This window comes from Alexandromys fortis, unplaced genomic scaffold (genome assembly GCF_014885135.2).
Source record: "Alexandromys fortis isolate MF-2015 unplaced genomic scaffold, M_Fortis_MF-2015_v1.1 scaffold_26, whole genome shotgun sequence".
NCBI classification, from domain to species: Eukaryota; Metazoa; Chordata; class Mammalia; order Rodentia; family Cricetidae; genus Alexandromys; species Alexandromys fortis.
The window spans coordinates 12,571,105-12,588,215 of NW_026067894.1; positions in this window are offsets into that span (position 1 = coordinate 12,571,105).

Here is a 17,111-nt window from a genome sequence, read left to right on the forward strand (position 1 = left end):
CCGGCATGCAGAAACCTGTTCCTCACCTCAGCCCTGTCTGTTCTCCTGAGCCCTAGAATCGCCTGCTCTCATTTGCTTCTCTGACTCATCCCTATTTTCCTCACAGGCCTCCAGGCCTGGTATCATGAGGCAGGGTGAGTTGCCTGGTTGAGGTAGGGGTCAGACCTGTGACCTTTCCTAAACTTATGACTGGTTGTGGTCTCTGTGTGACGCACCATGAAGGCTAAGGACAGGCCCAGAGACACTCCAGAAAGAGCAAAGGAATGGGGGGTTGTTGTTTTGTTTTGCTCTACTAGGGGCTCGAACCCAGGGCCTTGGGCATGCCCGGCCAGGGCTCAACTACTGAGCTACAATCTTGGCTCCACTTCCCTGCCCCCAGGAGGCTTTGCGTAGACTCTGCCTTACTCTCCTTCTAAGCTGGCAAGGCGGAGTAACCCTCACGCTTGGCTTGCTAGGCAGCAACTGTTAGAACAAGGCTGGTGCAGAGCATTGTGTTGTCCAGCACCATGGGTCCCAGTGTCTCCTCAGACTGGCAGTTCTTCTCAGGACACAGGCCTCTTTGTACTTTCATGGTTCTTAAGCTGTGGTGTGTGTGCTGAGCGAAGTTGTTCAAATTCAGACTTCTCCCAGCTCCTGTGGGCTTCCCAGAGCCTCTTCTTCCTGAGTTTAGGGAAACTGAGACAAAGTCAAATGCCACAGATCTACACTGACTTTTTTGAAAAAATTATTAATTTGATTTTTTGAAAGATTATTGTGTGACGTGTACAGGCACACATGAGCCATGTGTGTGTGTGTGTGTGTGTGTGTGTGTGTGTGTGTGTGTGTGAGAGAGAGAGAGAGAGAGAGAGAGAGAGAGAGAGAGAGAGAGGAGAGAGTCAGAGGACTTTTGGGAGGTGTTTCGTTCCTTGTCTTCCACCATGTGAGTCCTGGGGACTGAACTCAGGTTGTCAGCTTGGCAGAAAGCTCCTTTAGCTACTAAGCCATCTCACTGGCCCAAGTTCATTCACCCTTTAAAATGTAAGGGTGAATACTCCCAGTGTATCCCTAGCAGTGAGCCCACGCCCCTCTCCCTCCAGCCCTGGCAGCATGACTCTTACCATCTCTGTGCCTTGCCCATCTGTAGCATTTTACTATGACTTTTGCCTGTTTGGGAGCATTTCGTGGGCTAAGCCTGGCTGCTTGGCTTCAGAGTTTGTCACTCTGGGGCTTGTGCATGACGTTGGGGTCACCTAATGAGTCTGTGTGCCATGTGTTCTTCAAAATCAAGGGTGTCTTCCTCTCTAAGACTGGATCTAGTCTTTGCATTTTGAAAACAAACAGGTTGAAAGCTTAGGACATCAACTCAGGAACATCACTAGGAGCTCTTCCCTCGTCCCCGCCAGCCACCCAGAGCCATGCTTTACAGAGACTCTCATGTTGGCCTCAGCATCTGTGAGGCCATTCCTGAAGTGACCACATCAGCTGTCTGAGCAGATCTGGACCCACTCATGCGTCGTTTCTGAGTGGATCTGGAGGGACACAGACGTCAATTTCTTTCTGGAACAGGCACCTGTTCTCAAAGGTGGAGAGGTCCCTGTGAGCCATGGCTTTCTGGGCTGCAGTTTGGGGCTGGTGCCTCACTGGAGGGCTTTGGCGGCTTTTGAAGTGACTTCTAGCTTAGCATGGAGCGTGACTAGCTCTCTCCTTCACCGACATCTTTTGTATGTTTATGTAATATTTCTTTTTCCGAGGACAGATCTTGATGGGAGTTACTTGAGAATACTAATACTCATTTCTTCTTGAAAAAAGATTTATTATTTTTATTTAGTATTGATGGAGGAGGGTCATCTGTCTATCTGTTGCTTTCATTGGTTAATTAATAAACTGCTTGGCCTGATAGGTCAGAACATAGGTAGGTGGGGAAGATAGAACAGAATGCTGGGAAGAAGGGAAGTGAGGCAGATGCCATAATTCTTCGACCCAAGATGGATGTAGGCTAAAATCTTTCCCAGTAAGCCACCACCTCGTGGTGGTACACAGATTATTAGAAATGGGTTAATCAAGATGTGAGAGTTAGCCAATAAGAGGCTACAGATAACGGGCCAGGCAGTATTTAAAAGAATACAGTTTCTGTGTAATTATTTCGGGTATAAAGATAGCCATGTGGGAGCCAGGCAGGAACGCAGCCTGCTGTTCCTTCTACATAGTATGTGAATGTTTTGCCTGAATGACTGTACATGCACCACATGCATACAGTGCCCACAGGGCCTAAAGAGGATGGCAGAGTCCTCAGAACAGTGGTTTGAAAACTGCCATGTGGGCACTGAGAACTGAACCTTGGTCCTCTGCAAGAACAGCCAGTGCCTTTAACCACTGAACCATCTCTACAATCCCAGGGATTATTTCTTTTCGATCGTTTCTTACCTCCTTTTCCAAAGAGAAAGAAGGAAAAAAAAGAATTAAATGTCACGAATGGTAAGGGGCTTTGGGTCACTGTTGAGAAAACTGACCACAAACATTGAATTCCTCGAGTCTTGGCCACATGGGCATTTGTCCCCTTAGAGCACTGTCCTAAGTAGTCACTGCCAGTGGCCCTTACAGACATATTCTATTCTAGGACCTCACTGAGGGACATCTTCCCTCCATCATTCTCCACACCTGCCTTGCCTTCTCCTTCATGTGCTCCTGGGAAGTCAGTCGACCTGCTGCTGCCCAAAGCAGACACCTAAGCTCTCCCTCTAAAGGCTGGTTTCCTCCTTTTTCTCCTGCACAGTCCACCCTCACTCAGAAGCCAGATCCTGTCACTGTCGTGACTTCATTTCCCTAAGCATGACCCCAAAAGCCTTCACCAGCTACCTCTGGCTCCTAAACTATGACCCCTCTCGCTAGTCCCAGCCACACCAGCCTCCTCTCTAACACCCACAGCCGAGTCGGTATCTACTGCCCCCTCTCCCCAGAACAATCTCCCTGCAGCTCCCCCACTTCATTCAGGATCTTGTGCTCGAATGTTTTCCTCGGGTGGAGACTTCCAAGACCAGCCTCTGAGAAACAGCACTTCCCAGGATGTCCTTCTATTCTTCAGAGCAGTCATCACTGGTCCGGACACCGGGCAGCATGCTTCTCTGTGCATCACCTCTCAGGCTGCCCAGAAGGGGAGACCCCTGACAGTGGGACCTCCTTTGTTCACTGTGTTCTCATCACCCAGATCGGAGCAAATGAGCAGATGGCTATCAAGTCCCCAGCCCAAGGCTTAGTGCTTACATTGACAGCAATTCCTTCAGCATTTATCCAACACTTAATGTGCCCGTGACCGGTCATGGAGACTGGCAGTGTAGAACTAAGTCCCCGTGTGTCCTCTAGTGGCATAAAGTGCAATAGGGAATGACAGAGTAGAGAGTCCTACACGCTTCTGAAACACGTATGTGACAGGAAGACGGTGTTTAAAAAGAGCAGCGGGGGAAGACCTGGTGGGCACTTTCTCCTCCTTTCTTTCTTCCTCCAGCCTGGGAGAAGCAAGTCCAGCCAGGGAGCCTCATGAAGTCACAGGTCCAGCCAGGGAGCCTCATGAAGTCCCAGGGAGATACGTTGTCCTGAGAGCCCTACCCCAATCCCAGGAAACTCACCTGTCCAAGCTAGTCTACTTCCTGCAGTTAAAGGGACCATGGGGAGGCAACAGTATAGGGAAATAACCTCAGGATTACACCTGCGTAGAACCACGCTAGAAACACTTAGCGCTAGGTACTATGAGAGGCTTGTAGGCATATAGAAAGCCTTTGTATGGCTTCCTAAGTGGCTTTAAGATAGGATTGCGTGGTAAAATATAGGACACCAGTTAAGTTTGAATGCATATAAATTATTTTTGTGAGTGTATGTCCATCCGTGCAGTATCTGAGGTATTTTTAGGCCAAGACATTACTCCTTTAGCTGCAATTCAGGTTTAACAGGGCGTCCTGAGTTTTATTTGTTAACTTGGGCAACTCTAACCCAGCAAACCATTCCTTTGACACTGGAAGTCTCTCCCTCTATGAGTCTTTATAGTTTTGAGACCCCTTGCTGGGTCCTCCTTAAGCCAAGCACCGCCATCTTTTCGGGGTTCTTATGCTTGGAGTGGCTGCGGGGGAAGCACTGAATGAATATGAGAGGTCCCTTTATCCAGGACACTGACTTTTCTCATCTGAAAACAGACATCAGATTGTCAGGGCAGGAAAGCAAGCTTAAGTTCCTCCTCCCGGAACCAAAAGTGCGAGGGAGGCGAGCTTTGGGGAAACTTTTCAATGTTACCCCCAAGCACCGCAGGTCTGTTTTCGTGACATCACTTCCGCACCCCCAAACTCCTCGGATTCGAGTCGTGTGCTCGTGCGCCCTCTGTCTGTCGGGAGGAGGAATTGACTTTCCCGGCCTGAATTCGCATTATTTCATTACACTTCACTACACAACCCCGTGAAGTGAATTTTACTACAGATTCTCACCCTCACTTCCTGTATTGCATAATCTTAGTTTTACCGTTTCTTAGCAGAGTCTTGAGGCGTTAAGTTACTCTGTGCCACGATTTCTGTGTCTGTAAAATGGGGTTATATTACCTGCTTTATATGTTGCTTAATTAACATATGTAAAACATACAGAACAGTTCCTGGTATATGGTAACCATTAGTGACTATCTAAGAATGAGGAAACAGAAGCTTAAATATGAAGGAACTTGTCTAAGAATAGACAGGAACTGGAGGAGCAGGTTAGGGAGCATCCTTGCCTAGCCCTAGAGAGTTCTCTGTGCTCGCCCAGTTTCTTCCTGTGTGTGTAGGCAGCTGGTGGTGAGGACAACTGTCTTTATCAGTAGCATGTACAGTGACTATTAGCACCCCATCACAAATGAATGCTCTCTAGACATCTTAACAACACCAACGGAGTTGGTGAGGATCTTGTATGCCAAGACCACGTGCCAGGCTTCTGTAAGAAATGAGAATGGGAGGCTCCAAGATGCAACGCCAGCTAAATCCTAGGGAAGAAATAAATGGGTTCCTGAACATGCGAAATCTGTGATTTCCCCCCTCCCCTGTCTTGAAAAACAAAAATAAATTGTGATCCCATGGCATATTCAACTGGAGAGAGCTGTAATTTCGTGTGCTGCAGGCTGCTTGAGAGAAAAGGAAGCCCTCCAGAGAAGGTCTGACGCCTGTGCAGCCCGGAGCTGACTTCCTAAGAAGCAGTGACATTTCAGGGGTATAGCATGTGACAGGAGAGTGGCCTGATGACTCAAAGTCCTTGGGAGCTCAAGCACAGAACGGAAGGCGTGAATGGGCTGGAGGTGGGGGGCATATTATGAAAGAGTGTGTTCTGGGTGTTCAGGTGAGTCATCAGGAGTTCTCAGCAGGGAGAGAAGGTGACAGATTTACACTTTAGTTGAGGAGGTCGGAGGCCTGAAAAGACTGTGGCAGGTGGTCTCTAAGATTGTCACCAATGGTCCCACACCCCTGGATCCGTACCCTGCTTCCATTCTCTCTCCTGGAGCGGGGGCAGAGTCTAATGATCCCATCTTAAAGGACATAGTATGTTAGGAGTGATGACATCATGACTGAGTCTAGATTTCCTCTTAGGTGCCTACTCTTCTCAGGGGCAAGACATCAGCCATGTTATTAAGAGCTGTGCTGCGGGCAGGTCTGTATGTCTAGGAACTGATGCCTTTGACCAATAGCTGGATTTGCTGTCTTCTAACAGTCATGTGCATGAACATGGAAGTGGACTTGCCACCAGGCTGGGTTTGGGATCATGGCAGCGTAGACTAACAGCTGACTGCAGCCATGTGATAGGTCTGAATCAATGGAACCTGGCTAAGCCGTATCTAGGCTCACAGAAACTGGGATTTTAAGTTTTGCCTAATTTCAAGGTAAAAATGTCACACAATAAATTCTACAGAGATTAGATGCACAGAGTATGCAGGAAGGTTAAGGACCCGAGCAGAGATGATAAAGCTTGAACTGGGCAATGGCTATGTGGGACAAAAGGAGAAGACAGGAGAGATTGACACTCATGTTTAGTAGCACGCGGGATGGGATCTGAGGCATCCTCAGCATCTGGGACACTGGGGATGAGTTTTAAAAGGCTTTCCTTGCGATCTCCTGCAACAAGAAGATAAAGCAACAGTGGAGACTCGGGGATGGGCAAAGAGAAAACGGCCACTGTGGTTCAGAGTAGATAGAGTGCAGAAAAATAGAACAGGGACAGTCAGTGCCAGGGGGAACACTTTCCCCGGTGAGATTTACTTTCCCAAGTGTGTGGTGTAGTGTGCTGTGCTTCCATCAGGTCACGTATCCAGCATGTAGTGACCAAGTGCCTTCTGTAACATCACTGTTTCAGGTACTGGGGACACAAAAGTGGACACGAAACCCCTTGCCTTCATTGCATCCATCACTTGGTCTCAGATGGAAACAATAAGACTGTTAGTTTGTGGGTGCCACTCCAAGGCTGTGTAACAGTTTTAAACTTTTGAGGATTTTGGTACGAGCCTTCCAATGCTGTCCTCCCCATTTCTAGTCCTTTTTCGAAGATCTTGCCCTCTCTCCATTTCTGCCTCTCACTACAGTGGCATGTGCTAGACAGTGCCATAAATCTAATTCTCTGAGCAGCATTTTCTGTGTTTCCAGTCATTCTCTCTTGTAATCTGATTCCACCTCATCAACACCGGGTGCTGCAATGAGTCCTACATTTTGTGTTAGCTCTCACCATGTCGATATCTTTTCTTCTAATTTTATAAGTCAGGATAGGCTAGGTGGTGCTGCGGTAAGAAACAGTCCCAACATTTCAGTGGTTCAGATGGAAAGTTTTTTTTTTTTAAATATTTATTTACTTATTATGTATACAATAGTCTGTCTACATGTTTGCCTGCAGGCCAGAAGAGGGCACCAGACCTTTTTACAGATGGTTGTGAGCCACCATGTGGTTGCTGGGAATTGAACTCAGGACCTTTGGAAGAGCAGGCAATGCTCTTAACCTCTGAGCCATCTCTCCAGCCCGAAAGTTTTTTTTTTTTTAAAGGGCATTTATTTCTTGTTTATACTACTTAAACACTATGGGCATCTGAGTCCTTTAGAGACTCCCGTGATGGAGGAAGCCAGCACTTCAAATGCTGGCTACTATGTCAGAACTAGTGAACTTGGGAGTGTCTTGTTGGCAATTGCTCCATCTAGGACTTAGCACCAACAAATTGAGCCAAATCAGGCACATGGCACAGCCAACCTTAAGTGGGCAGAAGAGTGCTTTTCTACTCATTGTTTAGAAGTAGGGGAAAGAGGTGAGGTGGGAGAGCTGGATTAGTTATGAACAGCAGGGCGAGGTTCTTATGCCAGCTTCGATTTCACGGGTGGTCTTTGTAACCACTCCGTTTCATTCACCCTCCCCTCCCTCCGCTCCCTTTCATCTGTCGAGCTCTCTTAGCCAAACCCCAACCCAGTTAGATACAACCCTGCCCACATCCATGCAACTGAAAAGACTTCTGACTTCAGCCCTTACACTCCATCCTAGATATTTTTGGGGGAGAATCCTTCCAGGTTCTTACATTTCTGGGTCGGGGAGCGGGTGTGGGATGGAGCACTCAGGTGTGGCCACGGCACTGAGACAACTGAACGAGGGAGGAAAGAAGTATTTGTTATCTCCTGTCGTGAACCACTCTATGTCCTGTCTACCAAGGAGTTTGGGAAGGACTTGCCGTTTCCATTTCCGGAGAGCATAAGGGAAGATAATTAGGGTGACGAAGAGGAGAGGGGTATGACGGTGGACAGGTCGGAGCCAGCTGGAGTATGTGACGGCCTGATCACAACGAGGTCTGCTGCCCCAGCTCCCCTAGTCAGTTCCTGAAAAATTCTCCCCACTGTCAAGTCCCAGACAGCATCACCTCATCATCAGCCGCCTTGTGACCTGTCTCCCAAGCTCAGCTCTCCTCCAGTCTGGCCTTTAAGTAGAAGTCAGATTTGGCCATGTGGATTCCTGGTTTGAGTCTCCTTAGGGGATACTGTTGCTTCAGAGAGAAAGACTTAATCCAGTCGCACCCAGCCCTGGGGGTCAAAATCTGTATCATCCATCATGCCAATCATCACAGGTCTGTGTCATTGTGCCAGGCACACGTCTGTGGTGGTGGGACATTTGAAAGGTGTTTAGTCGGAGGTGAGAGGTGTAAGTGTAAAATACATAACAATTTCAAAGAAACAGTTTAAAAGGAGATACAAAATCTAATTGTATGTATATATTGGGTTAAATATACTGCTAAAATAATTTGACTTACAAAACTTTTCAATGTGGCAATTAGGAAGTTTTCAATTATATGTGTGTCTCATATGTCTGTGCTATGCTGACGAAAACTATGCTCACCAGCTTCATTTCTCTCCTTTAATTTTAACCAATAAACATTTTGGTTTTTCCAGCTTGGCCTGCTAGCATAGACCTGTAGTCCCAGGTGCATAGGCGGCTGAGGCAAAGGGAACACAAACTACAAAAGCTATAGCATGAGTTCAAGGCCAGCCTGGACAATTTGGTGTTAGGAATAAAAAAGACTGGGGATATATATCTATATATATCTATATATATATATATATATATATATATATGTGTGTGTGTGTGTGTGTGTGTGTGTGTATGTGTGTAGTAAAGTGCTTGCCTAGCTTGCAAAGCCTAAAGTTGAATCCCAAATATCCCCAGTACATGTGTGTGTTCATGTGTACTTGTGTATGTGTGTTCATTCTTCTTTGAAAGTACAAAACCTAGGGCCAATGAGATGGCTCAGCAGGTAAAACGCTTGCTCCACAGAACCCACAGAAAGGTGGCAAGAGAGCTGTTAGCAGACAGGCTGATCCAAGGCTTTCCCCAAGGTCTTGATGGATGGAGAAAGAATGTAGTTCCTTGTCTAATGCCAGGAACATGCTTGGCAGAGCCAGTAATACCCTGGGGTCAGAGTCTCAGGAGAGCTTTTTCCTGAGGCTCTGATGTATGGAGAAGGAACATAGCTACTTGTCTAAAGCCAGGAACATGCTTGGCAAGGTCCAGTAATGTCCTGAGACCAGGGCCCTGGGGGAACTGTGACTTCGTCCTGAGAACTCAGTTGTCCCATCCTAAGCTATGGTTCTCAATCCCAAGGCAGCTATGAGTTACTATGACACATTTGAGTTATCTTCTGTCCCCTTTGTGCACATTGCTTGATTAGCTTCCCACCAACTCTGCCCCATTTCCCATGAAGATTGTATATAGGATGCTGTATTTTCCCCTGAGACAGGGTTTCTCTGTATCCCTGATTGTCCTAGAACTCACTCTTTAGACCAGGCTGGCCTCAAACTCACAGAGATCTGCCTGCCTCTGCCTCCTGAATGCTGGAATTAAAGGCGTGCGCCACCTCTGCCTGGCGATACTGTACTTCTTAATAAAGTTGCTTGGCATGGGAGAGCTTGTATCAGACTAACTTTCCTATCTTCTTTGTTTTCTGACCCCCTGGCCCTTCCTTTCAGGGACTTGTTGTTGAAGAACGACCTGCTGGTCCAGAACAGAGAACCAGTCCCACAAAGTTTTCCTCACATGTGTGCCATGGAATGTGGGCCCACACTCACATCTCCCTCTTCCTCCCGCTTCTCTGTCTGTCTGTCACACACACACACACACACACACACACACACACACACACGTTCAAGGGCTACAGGGAGGCAGAATAAGGCTTACAGTCCTCAGGGCCACAGTAACAAGAGTGACTGAATGAACTCTCTTGACCTAAGAGGATGCTGAGGAATGTCCAGCAGAACCTTGGCAGGGCAGGGATCTAAGAGGCAGGTACCCTAGTTATGACTCCAGGCAGTGGGGTACATCATCCCTGGTTACCCTGAGAAGGCAAGGCGAATTTCTTCTCTTTACGTCACACCTAAGTGTCACAGGTGTGCAGACATGGCACGGCTTTTATTGGATATTTTCCACGATGAAACGAAATAAAAGAGAAATGGGTCCCCCCTGTTATTGTGGCCCCCTTTTCCAGACGGGCTCTTTTTATGTATCCCAGGCTGGCTTTGAACTCACCATCCTCCTCCTCCCTCCTCCCAAGTGCTGGGATCATCTGTATGTATCACCATGCTCACCATGGTCCTGGAGTCACTTTCCTGGGTCCTTCACGGGGATGGTGGGCTGGGACAGGTGAGTCGGGACCGCCGTCGGCACGTCTTCCATAAGATGCAGCTGACGACCAGTAGCGTGGACAAAGAATTCAGTGCTGGAATGATGATCACCGCAACCTGCAGGCCGCCCTTATCTGGACAAAGGGATAGGGCATCAGGTGGATTGCTCTCCCAGGGCAGGCTGTGCCCCTGACCTCTGCAGCCGTGTCTCACATGGCATTAGACTCCCATATCATGGAGGAGGCTTGGTACAGGGCAACACAGGCAAAGACCAGACGCAAAGACTGTGAGACCCTCGGGTGAATGTTTAGGTACCTGGCAGGTGCTTGGTAGAGGCTTTGGACTGAAATGGGGAGACATGACAGCGACACCCCATGCTTCTGTGCCTTGTCTTTCTCAGCCCAGCGAGTCACCTCCACCAGCACCATTCGCCAGCTGGGTAAGCTGCAGGACAGAGCAGGGACCCCACCTCATACCCTCACGCTTCCATGCCTTCATGGTCTCCATGTGCGCTCCCCCAAGCATCTTCTCAACACTGACATGAGCCAAGCATGTGGCCCAGACCAGTAAGAATTCACTGGCTCCCAGGAGCCCCCCCCAGAAAACTCTAGCTATCACTAACTGTTATTATTATATAGATAGGCTGCACGGAAACCCCACAGAAGTAGGCATTAAAAAAGTTATTGGCTGGGTGTGGTGGTGTACACCTTAATCTCAGCGTGCCAGAGGCAGAGGCAGGCAAATCTCTGTGAGTTCAAGGCCAGCCTGGTCTACAGAGTTCTAGGACAGCCAAGATTCTACACAAGAGAGCCCGTCTCAAAAACCAATAAAGCAAAATAATATTAGATGTGTGTGTGTGTGTGTGTGTGTGTGTGTGTGTGTGTGTGTGTGCACATCAGAAGACAACTTCTAGGAGCTTATTCTTCCCGCTCTAGGCCCCCAGTATTGAACTCTGGCCATCATCCTGGGCAGCAAGAGCCTTCACCTGCTGAGATCTCTCATGGGCACCAAGGGTAGACAGAAAAACTGAGGCAAGGAAAGTGAAATGTCTTATTCAAGGTCACCCAGCTGCACACTGGCAAGAGGTCAGGTCCCAATAGACTGGCCCCACCTTTCCCAGGTCTGCTCTGCCTAGGATTACTCCTAGAACATCTAGAGGGAGTCCTGGAGAAGGGAACAACCAACAGGCCCATACAAAAGGAGGCTGTGGAAAGGAGCCCAAGCTGATCTGAGGCACAGAGACAGGTTAGGGTCAGTGGACATCAGTGCAGACTCGTAACTCCTATTCAATAGTGGGCCATAGTCGCGAGCTCCATCATCACACACGCTTACCCAGGGACACTGTGGTGTCCCTGAGGCTGAGATCACAAGTATCCAAAAGCTCTGTGGGACCAGGAACATATGTGGGGCTCTGCTGTGCCGCAGCAGAGGTCAGGTACCGTACCCGCTGTGCCTGTGAAACGGGACCGAGGATGAGCAATCCAACTTTAAAACAGTCCCAGTCTCCTGGAAGAAATCCCTGGCTGCCTGCTTCCTTCGTCTCTCGTTCCACCCTGCGCTTCAGCCTCCCAAGTGTTTCTGTCTTCTCTCAGGTCTCCCCGTCTCCAGCTTTGCCGCACCCTGCACAGAACTACATAACTCTCTCAAGCCCTGTCATGGCTCCCTCTTGTCCCCAGGATGGCTCATGGCACGGCACCACGCACGCCTGCTTTCCTCTCCAGCGTCACTGCTCTGCCCCTTGCTCTCTGCAATGTTGTCCGCTTGATATGACCTAGGGTCACCTGGGACAAGGGAACCCCAACCGAGGAACTGTCCACACCGGATTGGCTCATGGCCTTGCCTGTGAGAAATTGTCTTGCTTGGTGATTGATGTGGGATGGTCCAGCTCACTGTGAGTGACATCCTACCTGGCCAGCCTGGGCTATATAAGAAGCTAGCTAAGCGTGAGCGAGACTGAACCTGTAGGCACCGCACCATTCCTTCATTGTTTCTGTTTCAGTTCCTGCCCTGGCTCCCTTCCATGACGGATTGTGGCCTGGAAGTGTAAGCCACACAAACCCTTTTGGTTGTGGAATATTCCTTTACACTGCGTGAAGATGTGTCATTGTGATTGGTTTAATAAAAAAAACCAAGCAGTCACTAGGCAGGAGGTACAGGCGGGACTTCTGGACAGAGAGCTCTGGGAAGAAGAGAGGGGGAGTCACCAGCCAGAGCCGGACTAACCAGTATGGGCATAATGGGGGTGCGGTAACGAGCATGTGGAAGAAGGTAGATTAAGATATGGGGGTTAATTTCAGTTATAAGAGCTCGTTAGAAACAAATCTAAGCTAAGGCTGCATTTTCATAATTAATAATAAGTCGCCATGTCGTCTCCACCCTTTCCCCTCAGTTGCTTCCTGTCAGCGTTAGAGCAACAGAAGAGCGGACACTCTCGCGTTCAGTCCTTGGCATAGAGCTCCTCTCCCACTTCCTGTCCCTGAAGAGGCTGCCATCTTCCAGTTTGCCTACCTAGCTCCTTCTCATCCTCTGGGGCTCAGCTTCCAGGAGGCACCTCTGGTCTGAGTTCCAGTAAGCCTGCCTTCTCCTGGCCCCCAGCATGTACACCGTGGTGATCTGGTCACCATGCACTCTCTGACAGAACCCAGGACCCTGTCTGTGGTTGCCCTGCTCAGTGATTGGCACATGAGATAGGGATCTGTGGGGTGAGTGACTGAAGTGGGGGGACAACGCCAGACAGACTGTTGAGGGCTGTCAGAGGAAGGTAGGGAAAAAAAGGAACTTCCTGGCCTGCCTTTGCCCGCCCCAGAGGCAATCTGGGGACTTGGCCAAGGTCAACACTTTTCTCTAGTGATCTTGGCTAAACAAACAACCTTTCTCAGCTACCACCCCCGAGCCCCTTCCACTCCTCATTCAGCCCTGGCCATTTGACTCTAGTCCAAGGCTGCTTCCGATATCCCACCACCCCTTTTTGAACACTTAGTTCTGGTCAACAGATGAGGGTGGACTGGGGGTGGGAGGCACATAGCCTGGATTCTCCCCGTTCTGCCACGATCTTGCTGTGTGCTCTGGAGGAGGTCATCTCCCCTTTGGGCCCCCGTTCCATCAACTGCAGCCAGAAAAGAATTTTCTCCATATGCTTCACCAGGCGGTCAGCGGCCCAGGGGCGTGCATCTGGGCTCTGCACAGTTCTGCCTTAGGATCTGGACACTTCTGTTGAGTTATAAAATCTGAACTCAGTGTTTTCCTCTGTAATGAAGGGATAAAAATGGCACCTCCTGTTTTAGGCTTATTGTGAGAGTTGAATGGGGTGACAGCTAGTAATTACCGTGTTAAAAATGTCTCAAGATCGGGTGCGTGACTGGATTAAACCAATCACAAGATATGCCAGGACTCCGAGAAGAAAGAAAACATGGATTTGAACAGAGTCTTGCATTCTCGAGTGGGGGATGTGCCTTAGAATCCACATGGCCCATGGTTCCCATTATATAACTAGGGGGAGATGAGATCGCTGGAGCAGGGAAGAGTTGCCTGCCCCAGATCACACTCAGTTCAACACTGTTGGATCATTGCTTCCTCTGTCCCACGTCTGGTAATCACGTGTCCTTCCCTCTGCTCACCGGACTGAGAAACCTGGCCAAGGTACCAAAGCAAGCAACACCTCTCCCCACCTAGCTTGAGTCTAGAGGCCCTCCTGCCTCAGAGTCAGAACCTCTTCCCTGCTGAGTCTTGGGTCGGCAGCAAAGCTCAAGGAGCTCCCCCTACCCCAGAGTCCAGTACGCGCGCGACAGGGAAAAGGGCTGGCATTTACTTACTGCAGAGGTGAGCAGCGGTGGAGAAGTTGCAGGAGGACCCCACGCCCATCAGGAAGATGGTGGCGCTTCTGCCCAGGAGGAGTGGATGTGGCAGGTACTCAGGATCTTGGAGGGCATGGCATTTCATTCCTGTGAGGGAGTGCGCAGAAAGTGTTGCACCCTGACCAGCGGGCTTTAGCAGAGCATTCCCTACTCAGAATGAGAGCCAACAAGTAGATGAAACGGATGCTGTAGAAGGATATTTACTAGGATGGATATGCCGCGCACCGCGGGCCCCCCGTCTGCGCTCTATGCGCCAGAACCCAGTTTGTGAGCTTCGGGTAAGGGGCTGGAGGTTGAGAATACACACGCAGAGGCAGACCCACACACAGACCTTCCAACACTGGTACCAAAAAGCCCTTCTTTAATAGCACCATGGAGGCTTAAATACCCTGCAGTCAATGGCCAACAGGTGAAAATCCCATCCTCCGATCCTCTAGGCTAAGCACAGCTTCTCGTAACTTCAATTAGAAGGCTCTAGACAGGGAAGGGCAGCTGAAGGCCAGGACTTAATTGGTCCCAACATGGATGTGTGCTCACAATCTTTTGTTAAGTGAGGGGAAAGCCAGCCTGTGAAACAGTAAAGTTGTGCGTGTGTGTGTGTGTGCGTGTGTGTGCGCGTGTGTGTGTGTGTGTGTGTGCGTGCGTGTGTGTGTGCGCGTGTGTAGGTCAGAGGACACCTTGTTCTCTGCAGGTTCTTTCCTTCCAGCACTTGGGCTTCAGTGATCAAATCCAGGTCATCAGGGTTGACAGCGAGTGCCCCTATCCATTGAGCTATCTCATTGGCTCCCCCACCTTAATTTCTGAGACAGCGTACCACCCGCCTGCCTCTGTCCTCCCAGCGCTGGAGTTAGAGATGACTTCGTCACACTGGGCTTTTTACAAGGACACCGAGGGTCAGCACTCAGGAACTCCCGTGTGAGCAGCACCACCTTACTAACTGAACCATCTTCCCGGCACCCCGAGTTTTGTAAAATAAATCACTTGGGACGAAGACTAAACCTTCTCGCCAAAATGCTGTATCAGTGTTTGAACAGTGGCCAATAATGGACGAGTTTCACCTTGGGCATCTTGACTGTTTTCCATAATGCATGTAAGAAAAGTATTTACTTAGGAAAGAAATGGGCAAACCCCTTGACCCACAGTTCCATTAGAAGGCTGTAGAAAGATGTAGAAAGAGGAGCATAGAGAATGATTGCACTTTCGTAGAAGGAATGACATTTTTGTTCATGTACAGACAAAGATGCCTGGAGGAGCGCAATGAACTATGAGTAGCTGCTGATTCTAAATGCAGGGCAAAGAAAACTGTTCTCTTTGTCTGATTTTTTTTATTATTTATTATTTGTTTTTATTTATGTGCATTAATGTTTTTCCTGCAAGTATGTCTGTGTGAGGGGAAGGTGGATCCCCTGGAAGTGGAGTCACAGACAGTTGGGAGCTGCCATATGGGTGCTGTGGATTAAACCTGGGTCCTCTGGAAGTGCAGTCAGTGCTCTTAACGGCTGGGCCATCTCTCCAGCACCTGATTCTTTTTAAAGTAAGTTACTTTATAATCTGTTTCAAATGCAGACAAAGCACTCACCGAATCTCGGCCACTTCTCCCTGACTCTCCTTGAGCAGTCTGGTTGGGGTGACCAGGAGGTACTTCCTGGCAACCCAGCTCCCATGTAAAGCTCTATTTCTGGTCCCTAAGATTTCTCCCAACTTGGAGACATGGTGGTTACATGACCCCGGACAGAACCTGTTTTCTGGGTCACCATCATGTCTGCAGCCAACAGAAATGCAGAAATGGTCTCTGTCTTAAGACAGGTAACAGTGGGAGACCAAAAGCGCTTCAGTTCTGGGGCAATGAACTCTGGTGGCCTTGGATGTTCTAGACGTGGCCAGTCAGCCAGGTTTCATGATGAAGGAAAAGGGGCTGGGTGTTCTAGACAGGGAGAGAATCTTACCCAAGCAGAGCTATGAAGAATGGAAACACACCGTCCATTGTATAAGGGACCTTAATGGCCCAAGTGCTGGGACTGCTATTGTATGCACATCATCTTCCACCTCAGGAGGAGGTCCCCGGGAACTACTGGGCTATGATGTGTGACCATCATCCCATACTGGGATGCTGATAGGAGTAAGGGCTGAGGGCCAGGCTGGCTTGGTTGACAAAAGCTCTGGGATTTCCAGCCCGTCTGACAACAGAGTGGAAGCTGACGATCTGCACAGTGTTCTCCGCAACCCCAGTGTCATCTTTATCCCACATGCTTGCCACAGTGCCTGACATCCTATCATTGGCTGCCAATCTTCTGGGAGATGACTCTGTTATAAATATGAATGGGTTGGATGGAGTTACCTCTCAAGTCATATACCAGTTGTCCTGAGAGTGCCCGTCCTTGCTCAGCTTCCACCTAAAGGACTCTGTAATCCTGTGATTCTTGTGTCCTTTATTTTTGGGGTACTGTAGTTCTAGTCTCTGACAGGCAGGCCTCCACCCTGGACATCTCTACATGAAGCCCCTCTTGTCTGAGTGCCATTTTATCCCTGCTTATACCATGTTGGGCTTCCCCTTGCTTCTCCTCTCCTAGTCTGGCCTGGGGCCCCGTTAGCTGGCTTTGTGAGCCTCCTGGTGGGCTCTCCCTTGCTTCTCCGCTTGTCTGGGCTGGGACCCCCTTAGTTGGCCTTGTGAGCCTCCTGGGATCAGGACACAGAGATTGTGGTCTTAGCTCTGCCCCATGCTGCAAACCTTGAGCTATCAGCTAACCCTCTCTGGGCTTCAGGTTGGGTCAGAGGATCACTCAGTCTCTGTCAGGATTCAGACCCAGTCACTCATCTAGGTCCATTGTTTTTGCAGACTCTGCACCAGAACCTGGCCTTTTGTACCTTTAACATCAGCCCCCTGACAGGCTTTGCTTGGTGTGACATCAGGGTAGGACTCCCCCAGGTATCTGGTCCAAAGTGTCAGTGCTTCCTCATTTCACCTGATTCCTAGGGTCTTACCCAGACCTGTGTGTCTTCACCCGCTGCCCCTAGTGCTGGGCCTGCCAATATGTGCAGATGCACCTAGCTTTTTATGGGTGTTCCGCGGATCCAGATCCATGTTCTCATGCTTGCACAGCAAGCGTTTTGCCCCCTGAGCCATCTCCCCAACCCCTGGAAG